This window comes from Meleagris gallopavo, chromosome 21 (assembly GCF_000146605.3).
Source record: "Meleagris gallopavo isolate NT-WF06-2002-E0010 breed Aviagen turkey brand Nicholas breeding stock chromosome 21, Turkey_5.1, whole genome shotgun sequence".
NCBI classification, from domain to species: domain Eukaryota; kingdom Metazoa; phylum Chordata; class Aves; order Galliformes; family Phasianidae; genus Meleagris; species Meleagris gallopavo.
The window spans coordinates 3,516,447-3,527,617 of record NC_015031.2 but is presented as its reverse complement, the minus strand read 5'-3'; positions in this window follow the sequence as shown (position 1 = coordinate 3,527,617).

The following is an 11,171-nucleotide window of genomic DNA, read 5'->3' as shown; positions in this document are numbered from 1 at the left end:
CCCTTAGAGGTATTTAAATCTCAACCTCTATGGCCCTTGGCAGATTGATCTACCTGACAGAGCTCTGAGCAGGAGGTTGCCCTAAAGGCCTCCAGAAGTCTTCGACATAGATTATTCAGGAATTCTTTTCCTTGTCTGGTCCCACCTGCATCCAACCTGCAGACATCCAGTGGTAAGAGACCATGTGACAACTAACTGTCATTACAAGTAGCATTTACTGGTTGCTGGTGTCATAGAACCATAGAATGGACTGGGTTGAAAAGGAGCACAGTGCTCATCCAGTTCCAACCCCCTGCTATGTGCAGATCCCCATCCAGCAGCCCAGGCTGCCCAGAGCCACATCCAGCCTGGCCTTGAATGCCTGCAGGGATGGGACATCCACAACCTCCTGGGCAACCTGTTCCAGTGCCTCACCACCCTCTGGGGGAAAAACTTCCTCCTAATATCCAACCTAAAACATTTTTTTCTGTGAAAAACCAGCTCTAAGCACCTACCAGTCACCATATGAGTGGCCCTGAGCTGTGCCCACTGGTACAGAAGGGGCTGACATTGCGAACACCAAAACAGAAAGCAGATTGTGGTCTCTTCTCTCACTGCTTTCTCTTCCTTGCTCCATTATTTGGCTGTTGCTTTTTTGCCTTCTTTTGGGGGTGTTTTTTAGCACAGCACGATACTTGATATGTCACAAGTGAGCAATAAAGCAAAAATTATTGCGGAGTCATTTTACTTACGGTCTGCTATTAGAGCTGCCATTTATTTGCTGTCATTTAATTGACGGAGCTTGAATTAGACAGGAGAAATTGTCAGTGGTTCTCTACTGCCGAGGATGGGGTAAGGAGTTTAACCTCATGTGATGATAGGGAAAAGGAAGCATCTCAGGTGTCCCCATTGCACATCGTGTTGGCATGCTATTATACAGAGGTTGCAAGTATTCCTTTACCATACAAGGTGACAAAACAGGGAAGAAAAGTGTCATTTATTTGGTTTACATCCAGTACAGACAGTGCAAGCTGCGTGCTGATCTGAGTAGCTCTTCAGATAGAATAGAAATCCTACTTGGGAAGAAAGAGACCACAAGGGAAGGACAGGAAGAGAAGTGGAAGTGGGGAACTTGGGAACTTGAACTTATTTCTTTTCCACTTTACAGATTGTGTAATGATGGAGGGTTGGAAAGGCAGAAGAGGATGAACTTCCACTTCCAAATGGTGAAGTAACAGCAGAAATGAGAGATCTGTACATGGAGGCAACTAGCACGAGTTACCCAACAGCTGGATTAAAAAGCAAAGACCAAAGCTCATCATGTGAGTAACCTGATCAGACAGAGGGAGAAGTGCACTGAGTGGGCATTCACAGGGAATACGTTGGGTTTTACTTTCCCTTTCCCCCCTTTTTGTTGCATAAATGTCATTAAGAGGAATTAAAACAGTCCTTTCTCACACTTGAACTTTTTATGTGTGCTCTGTGGTTCCTCAGGACATCACCACAAAAATTCCAGAGAGGCTTTTCCTACCTTGCCACCATTATTTGCAAATGTTGTGATTGCAAGTTGGTACAAATTAAATTCACTTTCTGGTAGTCTATTTTTTATTAGAATCAGGTAGGGTTAGTAATCTTCTGACATGTCCAGGAAAGCTGAATTACTGTGTAAATGAATCCATGCTTTTTATTGATTTGAATTAAAAATTCTATCAAATCCTAAGGTGAAAATCAAAAAAACAGAACATTCTGATATCCAAGATTCGCTTTCACTTCACACATAGTTTAGAAATAGTATTTCTAAACTTCTTGTCCACTGGTTATAGAAGAAAAAGAAGAATAGTTACCAGTGTCTTACATTGTACTAATTTTAGAGGGTTGTTTTAGAATAGAGTGAGAGACAAGATTTTATAATTGCATATTTTGTATCTGTTACAGTCAACATCACGAAAACATCTCTGAGACAGAGAGAGTGTGAAATCCATCCCTCCTCCTGCTCTGAGCACAGTCTGTCCCACTGACTTTGAAGCCCAGCATGGCAATAAATGTCACCTAGTGGCTCCAGTGGCATCTGCTATACATTTTCTTTCATAGTTACCAGAAAATATCAAGGTATATCAGTAATCCTGGCATAACACTGATTGGCAAAGGCTGGATGAGGGTTGAATTTAAAGACAAGAACTGTGTATCAAAGGGGCTGGTGATGGTTATAGGACATGCTGAGAGTGCGAAAGGTGCTTCCATGCAAAGCACAGCCTCCAAGGAAATAACTCTCTAATATAAGAAATTAGACAGAGCCAAAGAATTACTCGGGCACTGCAAGGATTTCCACTGAGAAATGCTTTAATCTAGACCCAGTCTGGGCTTAATTCTGAACTCTCTCTGGGGGATGCTGAGATAGGTATCAGGTAAGGTTGGATCTGATTCTCATGGAGCTACACCAGATCACAGCTATCAGAAGTGTCAAGTCCTAAGTTGCTCAGAGTCAAGCTGAGTTATTCACCAAGACACCAAAATATGAAATTAGATGTCTATCTTTTAACCCCCTAAGATAAAAAATCAAGCTGCAAGTTTTATCTCCCGTGACCTGAGTTTCCTCTCTGCTGAATAAATCATCTCTGTGGTCACTGTAGTCTCTGGAGGAGAAGCTGTCCTCTGTCCATAAAACTCACTTGTGGTAGGGCTACACACCAGTCCTGGGCATGGTATGGTTAAGCTTCATCTTGAAGGATAAGAAACTTGCTATTCAGACTGGCAGGGGCATCTTCTTCACTTGGCTTTTCCAAAATCTCAGGCTTCCAACAGTCTAGGTTGAGAACTGCTAATGTTATAGCATAAGGAGAGCACAAAATTAGGGGGCCAGCAATGTTTTCCTGGTGTTCCCCTGTCCTGGGGGGCTGTTTTGCAGTGTGCAGAGCCCCTGGCTCAGTGCCTTGCTCCACAGTCCTGGCACTGAGCCTCCTTGTGCCAGCATTCTAAGTCCACTCCCAGCACCAGTGTCAAATATGCAGTGATGCTCCATTAGCCATTACTGCTGCTCTCACATTTCCCAGCTGCTGGGGAAATCCTGATATGATCTTTACTGCATCTCCTTCATGTTCCCAAGTCCTCAGCAGAGAATTTCCTCTATTTCTGTGTCGTAGCTTCTTGAAGGAAGCATTTTCTTCTGACCTGCTTTCTTGCACGTGCACTTCCCATCCTCTGCCACACTCCACCTGCTGGGTTGGTTTTCTTCTTCCCTTTTTATACTGGGAAAGTGATTTACCTCAGTTAACATCCTCGTTGGTAAAAGAAGAGCCACAGCACAGGGAGGTTAGTATGAATCTGAGTTATTGAAGACTGAAATAGAAAGTATTTCTTTGGGGTGAGACCAGAACAAGAAGCACGAGGGACATGTACTAATTGCCATATAAACAACCCAAGCCTAATAATGTTCTTTTGCTGCTAATTTGTCATTCTCTGGAGCTCCACAGTCATGATTGTAGTGTGATTTTGGGAGGCTGGGGCCATGCTGGCTTAAAAACGGTCAGTGTTTTAATAAAGCAATCCATGAAGGCAGGGTGGAAGAGCAACAGAGAGGAGACAGGCAGGCATCGTGTTGGGATGGAGGGCTGCAGTTCGGTCGAGGAGGCAGCTCTGGTTCATCCACACACCAAAATCCCCATTGCTCAGGTATCTCCTCTCGCCTAATTGTCTGTGTGCTTAGGCAGGGAGAGATGCAAAGTGCAGAAACAGTGTACAGTGCTTACATAAACGAAGTGATTTCTGCAGTAATCATTGCAGGAGTTAGCTAATGGCAGGGTACGGGGGCCTCCTGCTGAGTTTCCATTACCTTGTAATTTTCAGCTTGTTCACTGTTGCAAGAAAGCCCCTCTGTCTTGTAATTCCTCCAGCATTCACGTCTCATCTTCTCCAGACTTGAAGTACATAAGATGCTTTCTGCTGAGGGATTTATTGAGATAAGTTATTGAAGTCAAGCAGTGAGGCAAGCATCCAATATTATGCTATTCATCTCTGAATTTATGTTCCCACTCTCTTTTGAAGGTCTAATGTAATCACAAACAATTTGTTTTGTATATGTTTAAAAATTCATAATTTTCTTGTACAATGGAAAAAAACAGCACTTGTAGCTCATTAGTGGTTGGATTCACAAAACATCTGGCTTTTCCTTTTGATGTAATTTCTGTGTGACTAAAATTCTGCCTTCATTTTGAGCCGTTCAAATGAGGAGGTGCAATCACTCTGCCAGAAGCCCATTAAATGTGCCCGTGAGTCAGCCTGTGTAATCTTCCAAGTGTGTTTGAGAGAATTAAAATCCTTTCTCCCTCTGGCATTTTCTGGTCAGCTTTCCCAAGTTGCTGGCTCCTCCTAAGGGAGATCTCTTTGGCTCTCACTTGTTGCTGCTCTGTGAAACTGGCTGGAGCTGGGTGCTGGCCACTGAGCTCCAGGCAGAAAGAAAGGCAGGAGGATGCTGCTAATGTTAGGAAACCTCAGCAGAGATGTTAAGGGCTTGATTGACAATGCGGCAGATCCAGGTGATATCACTTGGGTTGCAAGTGGCCAAGCTTGGAACTAACCGAGCCTTCTACTTCCCATTCCTCAACCACAAGCCACTCTCTCGGTTTTGATGTTTGTCTGTTGGCTTGGTTGTTCAGGAAGAGTGAAAATGAAGCAGAGGAAGAGTTAGGGTCTGATTGCAAGCAACGCTGCTTGTGTAAAATGTGAACAGGGTCTTCAGGGCTTACTCCAAAGCACACCAGAGCCAAAAACAAGCTCTTCTAAAAGTCAGGTCAGGAGCTTAGCATGCTATATCAGATGTTAGTACTGTTGCTGCTGCGTCCTGCTAGCAGAAAAAAAAGAAAGCAGCCGTGAGGTGAGCTGTAAGATCAGCAGATCCACCCAGAGAACTTCAGAGGAAGGCTGCCTGCCTAAGTGGCTCAGCAGCAGCTGATAGCCCCAATCCACCTCCTGCCATGTCAGTCAGCCCAGGCAGGTTTGTGCATTTATTGAGCTTAATCCACTTCCAGCCTAGTGGAAATTTCAGAAATTCAATGCAGATCTGCACCTGCTCAGCTTGGTTGTTAAAAGCCTGGAGCTGCAACTGAGCAGAGGGTTTCTGTTTCCAAACATGAGTTGCAGAACATTGTGGAGGCTCTCCTGTCGTGGAAGGATGCTCATCCTCCCCCAGAGATGTGCTTCCTGTGACCATATTGCTTTGATTTATGTTGTAATTCGTGTTTCTTTGGATGTGTAAATGCTCTGCTGCAGAGGAACAGCCGCATAGTGCTGGTGGGAGGACCATCACTGCCTCCAGCTTTTATGCATTTCTCTCATTGCTTCTGGCCTCCTGTACGTGTTCTGCTAGGCTGGCAGGATGCACTTCACATTCCTGAATGTAAATCTCATTTCTAAAGTGCAACCACTGGTTTGGTCTCCAGTTGCTGAGTGTCCTTTGTGGTGCTCCCTGCAGACAGAAGGAATGACCTTCCCAGGCCAGAAGGTCTCTCTGGGACGACCACACAGCAAGACTGGTAAAACCATGGAGCTTGACTGCTCTCAGACTGGCTGTAGGTAGGGATGCAGGTGAGGATGGCTCTCCTGGCTCCCCAACCAGCTCCCAGTATCCAGGAGGTTCTGTTTTGCTGGATGTAGCCTGGAGGTGCTCAAGGAATGTTTAGTTGTTGTACCAAGGGAAGTGGTTTAATGTGGAATTGGTGGGAGGTGGATGGTTGAACTGGATGATCTTGGAGGTCTTTTCCAACCTTGGTGATTCTATGGCTCTATGTAGATGTGATTGAAAGTCTGGCAAATAGAGCTGAGAATTTGGACCACGGTTTGGTAGCTTGTTTTCTTATCATCAGATGTGTCTGGAGGAGGCTGCTTATTCCATGTAAAGGATATCTACGTGCACATCCCACTCCTGTGCTCTAGTAAATCTTTCTTGATTTTTCTGTCCTTGCTGCTACTCTCCACCTGCTCATGCACTCAGGTTCCTTTCCAAAAGCTTGAAAAACTGTGTAATATGGCATTATCCAGCAGTGGGCCCAGTCATGTTGGAGCTCTCAGAGGCATTAGCGAGACCAGAACAAAATTCTCCCAGTAGTGGTTCCTTCAGACAAGCATTAGAAACAACCATGTGCCTTTCTACAGACTGCAATTACAACCAGAAACAATGGCATACGATTAACCCATACTTAATATTTGTGTATAAAAAGAGTCAGGAAGCTTCGTAATCAGTTAATCAGTAAATGATTTGTCCAACTTTTACTTTTATAAAAAGCCCAAGACTGTTGCTTTTATACTAACCTGATTATTTAAAAACTCCTTCTGCTTTTAAAAAGAATAGCTCTTTATTTTGGTCAAAAAATGTTGTTTTGCATCATTTCTTTTTGACAAGAGATGCTATCGTTGATTCTTGTTACTTAGGGAACCTCCTGAAGCAGAATCTCTCTGCCTTACTGCTGCAATTTGCACTATGGGGAATTTCTTACAGCTTTGGGAATACAGAGATTGTTCTATCAGAACAAGGCTTTGAGAACAGTAGATGTTTGAGCACCAAGTTTAATCCTGATATAAGCAGACATCCCCTTTCTACTGAAGGTAGCAGAGCACACTGAGCTTTCTTCAGTGGTAAATGGAGAACATGAACCAACATCTGGCCTGATTCAGGAAGTTAATCTAGATATATCCAGCTGTGTTAGGCTTATCTAGGGACTCTCTGGATGAAAAGCAGTTTTATTAGCCAAACTCCACCACAATTCAAAGTACAGCTTGGAAAACTTCTGCTTCCATGTCAAAGGCTTCTCGTACTGAGCAGACCTTACTCTGACATCATTTGGGAATTCCTGCTTTGTGGCTTGACAGCAGGGAGATTGTGTGCATCCTTCAGTCTTCTGATGTAATCATAGCCAGTGTCCTCTGACTGTTCATGCTTGTCCTGCTGAAGTCCTAATTAGTCTGTGTTGCAAAAACATGCAGTTTAAAACTGATTCCCACATTCCCCCTGAGTCTGGGTCTTGCCATAACTCAGAACTCCACTGCTTCTCTTTCAGAAGCAGTGAAAGTGCTTGAAGTGGCTGCTCCAGGTACATACACATAGCAAATCACACCCACATGGGCACATATGATCCCATGCATCTCCTGGATGTGCAGAGGGATCTCTGTACAGGAGATGGTGAGGACATGCCTCCATGTGTCACTGGAGAGAGCATAAGCCAGTTAACTACTGAAGATAAGAACCCCGAAAGGCAGAAAAAGCCCCAGCCTAGTAGCATACTACATTCTCACCTCAGAAATCATCATTAAGCATTGAGGTCTTTCTTATTTCCTCTAACGTGCAATAGAACGTAGAGTAGAAGGCAACCAGGATGCCAGGAGCTCTAGGCCATCTGGTGTGGCTGAACTCAGACTGGCTGATCGCTGTCACCTCTGTTGCCCCCACAGCCATCAGTCCCCATCCCTGCACTGCATGCAGCCGGGCTGTTCTTGGTGCAATGCTGGCTCTGTAGCTGGAGGAGCATTCCTGCATGGCCCTGCTCAGCAGTACATGCAGCTGAGAGCTTCACCTTCCCCACCTCTTGCTGGCTTTGGCTGAGGGTTACCCAAACTCCACTGTTGAAAATTGGTATTTGTAAAAGGAGACAAATTACCTGAGGTGTTACTGAAACCATATCAAATGCTCTACATTGGGGTTTTCATTCCTTTCTTTATTTACCCACTTATTCCTTGCACCTGCCTTTAAGCGTGTGTCTGTGTGTGCTATCAGGTATGCTGGTTTGAAGCACTGACTTGGTGAAACGTGGCAGCTCTTCCCCAGTGCTTTCCAGAGCTTCAGATGGAAGAAGATGGAGAATTAAAAAGTGATCTCATTATCCTCTTTTGTGCATTAACAAAACCCTGGCACTAACACAGTGAATACAGATGGATGTGAAAATAATTGCTTGGTGCAAGTCGGATTTGGGTTTTTTTCCTCTCACTTTATTATCTGGATGCTGAGGGGAATATTAGTGAATTACAGCATGGGAAAGTAGGTCAACATCAAACCTGGAATAGAGGGGAACTGGGGCTGAATAGCACAAGAGTGACCTGGTTGTGGCTGGGCCATTGAAAGATGTTGGATCCTTCTGGTGGCAACTCAGTACATCTCTTACTCCGCTCGTGCTTTTGAAGAGCCTGGCAGTGAAGCAGTTGTGCAGGCATATGTCCTTAAGAAGAAAAAAAAAAGAAAAAAAAGAGGAAGGAATCCAGTATTGATTTAGACAGAAAAGTCAAATGTTTCTGCTGCAACTGTGACAATAAATTCAAAAATAATTCAAGAGCTTCTGGCTCTCAACATGACAGGCTGAGGGAATATGCCTCCTGGAGTAGAACCTCCCCCAGGGGTGGCAGGGAGCAGTGGGAGAGGATTAATGACTGCACTGCTGAACCATGCACAATGCACAACATTAGGAGGGCTTTGCTCTAATGAAACCTTCAGCCTTCAGCTGCCTTGCAGACTCTCTGAATAGCAGCTGCCAGCGCTGTGGAGAAGCTCAGCACAATGGAAAAAGAGTCAGAGCGAAAAAGCGGAGCTGGAGTTCAAAACTACTAAAGAGATAAGGGAAAACTAAGTGAGAGGTTTTTTTTCCCCCCCCTCTCTTTTTCTTTTTGTCCCCTTTGGAAACAGCTGGTTGCAGCATTCCTTGATGGGATAGCTGCCATCCTGGGATATGAGGTCTGCGTTTGCACAGGGATCTCAGTGATTTCTCCCAGGGACAAACCAGACGGTTTTACAACCTGCTTCTAATGGCTGGAGGGAAGTGCCATAGCTAATCAATCATGCTCTTTGTCTTATCTTTATTTGTGGGCCTGCAGTGATGAAGTGGAGCCTCATCATGTGAGGTGCCATAGCATCACAGACTAAACACACTCTTCCTGCTGCTGGATGCTTGCAGTGTCAGAGCAGGCAAAACTTAAGTAAAGCAAAGGAGAGCTGTTGTACCACTCACCTTCCTTCATGCTAACAGCAAAAAGAGCTGGTCCTAAACCACATCAGACTATGCTTTCTTTAATTTATACAGTTCTACAGTTAAAATGGATTTTAAGAGCATGCCTTCTTATCACAGGTGGTGTAACTGGGTGTTACAGCATTGGTCTGACTTTGGGGACAAAGGAAGTTTTGGACTAAGCCATCATGAAGCTATTCAGTCTGGTCAGGAAACTGGAAGGGAGCTTTCCCATGGCAAACCTGATAAACAGTCTGGTGCTCTGAACATGCCATAGACTTTGAGATCTAAAGTCTGTTTTGTTACAGATACATTGGTGTGCAAAGCCTCAGAAGAATAGGATTCTTGAGCAAAAGAAAAAAAAATAAATACATCTGGTAGGAGATATATGGCTACTGCATCTAGTTGAACCTTTTTTGACAATCATCACAACTAAGTCCAGCCATTGTGGTAAGGACATTGTGCCATGCTTATATGACTTAAAGCGTGGCTAAGAAAAAATGCACACACACTTCTCCAGAGATAGAGGTGGATCCTGGGGAACCTTTGGTTTCATGGCTTGATGCAATCAAGAAGCAGACAGATTTCCCTGACCTTAAATGCAATTGCTTTCACTAGCCTAGTATTTAGGAGAATAACCTTTACCACAAAAAGACTGCTGCCTTGCCCTGATAATATATCAGTCTGCGTTATCTGCTGGGGTTTTCTAGGTTCAGTATGCTTTGCTTTATAAGAGTCAGTTTTGCCTGTGTTCTGAATACCACCTGTGTGCTCTTCCTCCGTGGCACTGCCTCCCTGAGCCCCTCTGTGACCACAACTGTAACACTATAATGGGACAGAAAGTACTGCAATAATAACAAGGCAGCAAAGTCTTTGTCTGCAGCAAATGAGGGCAAGCCCAAATGCAGCAGCAGATATAGAAATGAAGAAGAAGAAGAAAAACAAAAAAAAAAGTTGCTCACCTTTGGAAGGCCTCAAGTAGGCAGGGATCTCCAGGAAAAGATGCCCTCACCTCCATTGGCAGCCCTTAAATGAGATCTGGGAAGGGGTGGATCCTGGCTCCACCCCTTTCAGTCACTCAGTTGCATTGCATGCACCTGAGCTTCCCTGGGTTGGTCCTGCCTTCCCACCAGGCTCCATCACTGTTTCAGGCCATGACTTAGCATTTCTACCACACTGATGCATCTTTCTTTCCTCTTCACCTTAGCTCATTTTCCTATGGAACAGGAATGTCACCATGCGTCTGTCATTTCCTGTGGACTTGGCTGCATGCAGCTTGATACGAAGCCAGCTTAAGAGCAGGTTACCAGAGTGTTGCTGAAGTGTTTCTTCAATGCTAGTATAATTGTCTTCACGTGGATAATTGATGCTGGAATAAGTGCTAACCTAAAAAAAAAAGATAGAAATTTTATTTCCTGGACTGCACTAGTGATGCTTCAGCTTTTAATTCACGTGAGTGAGCTCAGACCATGGCTTGCTCTGTGCTTCAAAGAGGAGAACGACCTTATGAAGCATGGATTGTGCTGATTTACTTTGGTTTGGATGGGATCGGATTGGTTTTCCTCCCAGCTGTGTGTAACAAAGGCATCTTTATGCAGTTACACTGCATGGCAAGCTGGAATTCGATTTTGTGGACTTGACACGGATTTCATTCAACACAGGGATTTGCATAAAATAGCTAATGGTTCGTGTTGTAGTCATACAAAAGTCAATAACCACGTCAGGGGAAAAAAGGGCGGATTGGTGTAGAATGAGAATGCCAGCCAGGATTCTGGCAATGGGGAAATGAGGCTGAGAAAATGCCAACACAGATGAACAAAAGAGCCCTGCGCTGCTGGCAGTGAGCACGAGCCCCAACCAGCCCTGCAGATAGGAGCTACCTGCAAAGCCAGTCTGAGCACAGGGCATGGCATGGGGGGAGACAGGGAACCACGGAGGGAACAGAAAAAAAGATGTTTTATCTGAATGCTGAGGCAGAAAGCTTCCGCTTATTTATCTGCTTTTGAATTTTAATGATCAGTTCGAGTGATAATTACAGAATTTCTATATTTATATAAAACCAGCACATAAAATAGCACGATTTGATATTTATGAAGTGCCAGTTTTCCATAAATACAGAGATTTGTTAATGAGCGCTGGGAACTATTCATTAAAATTCAGAAGTAGATAAATAATGAATAGGAATTGCTGTTTATTCATTAAAATTCTCCA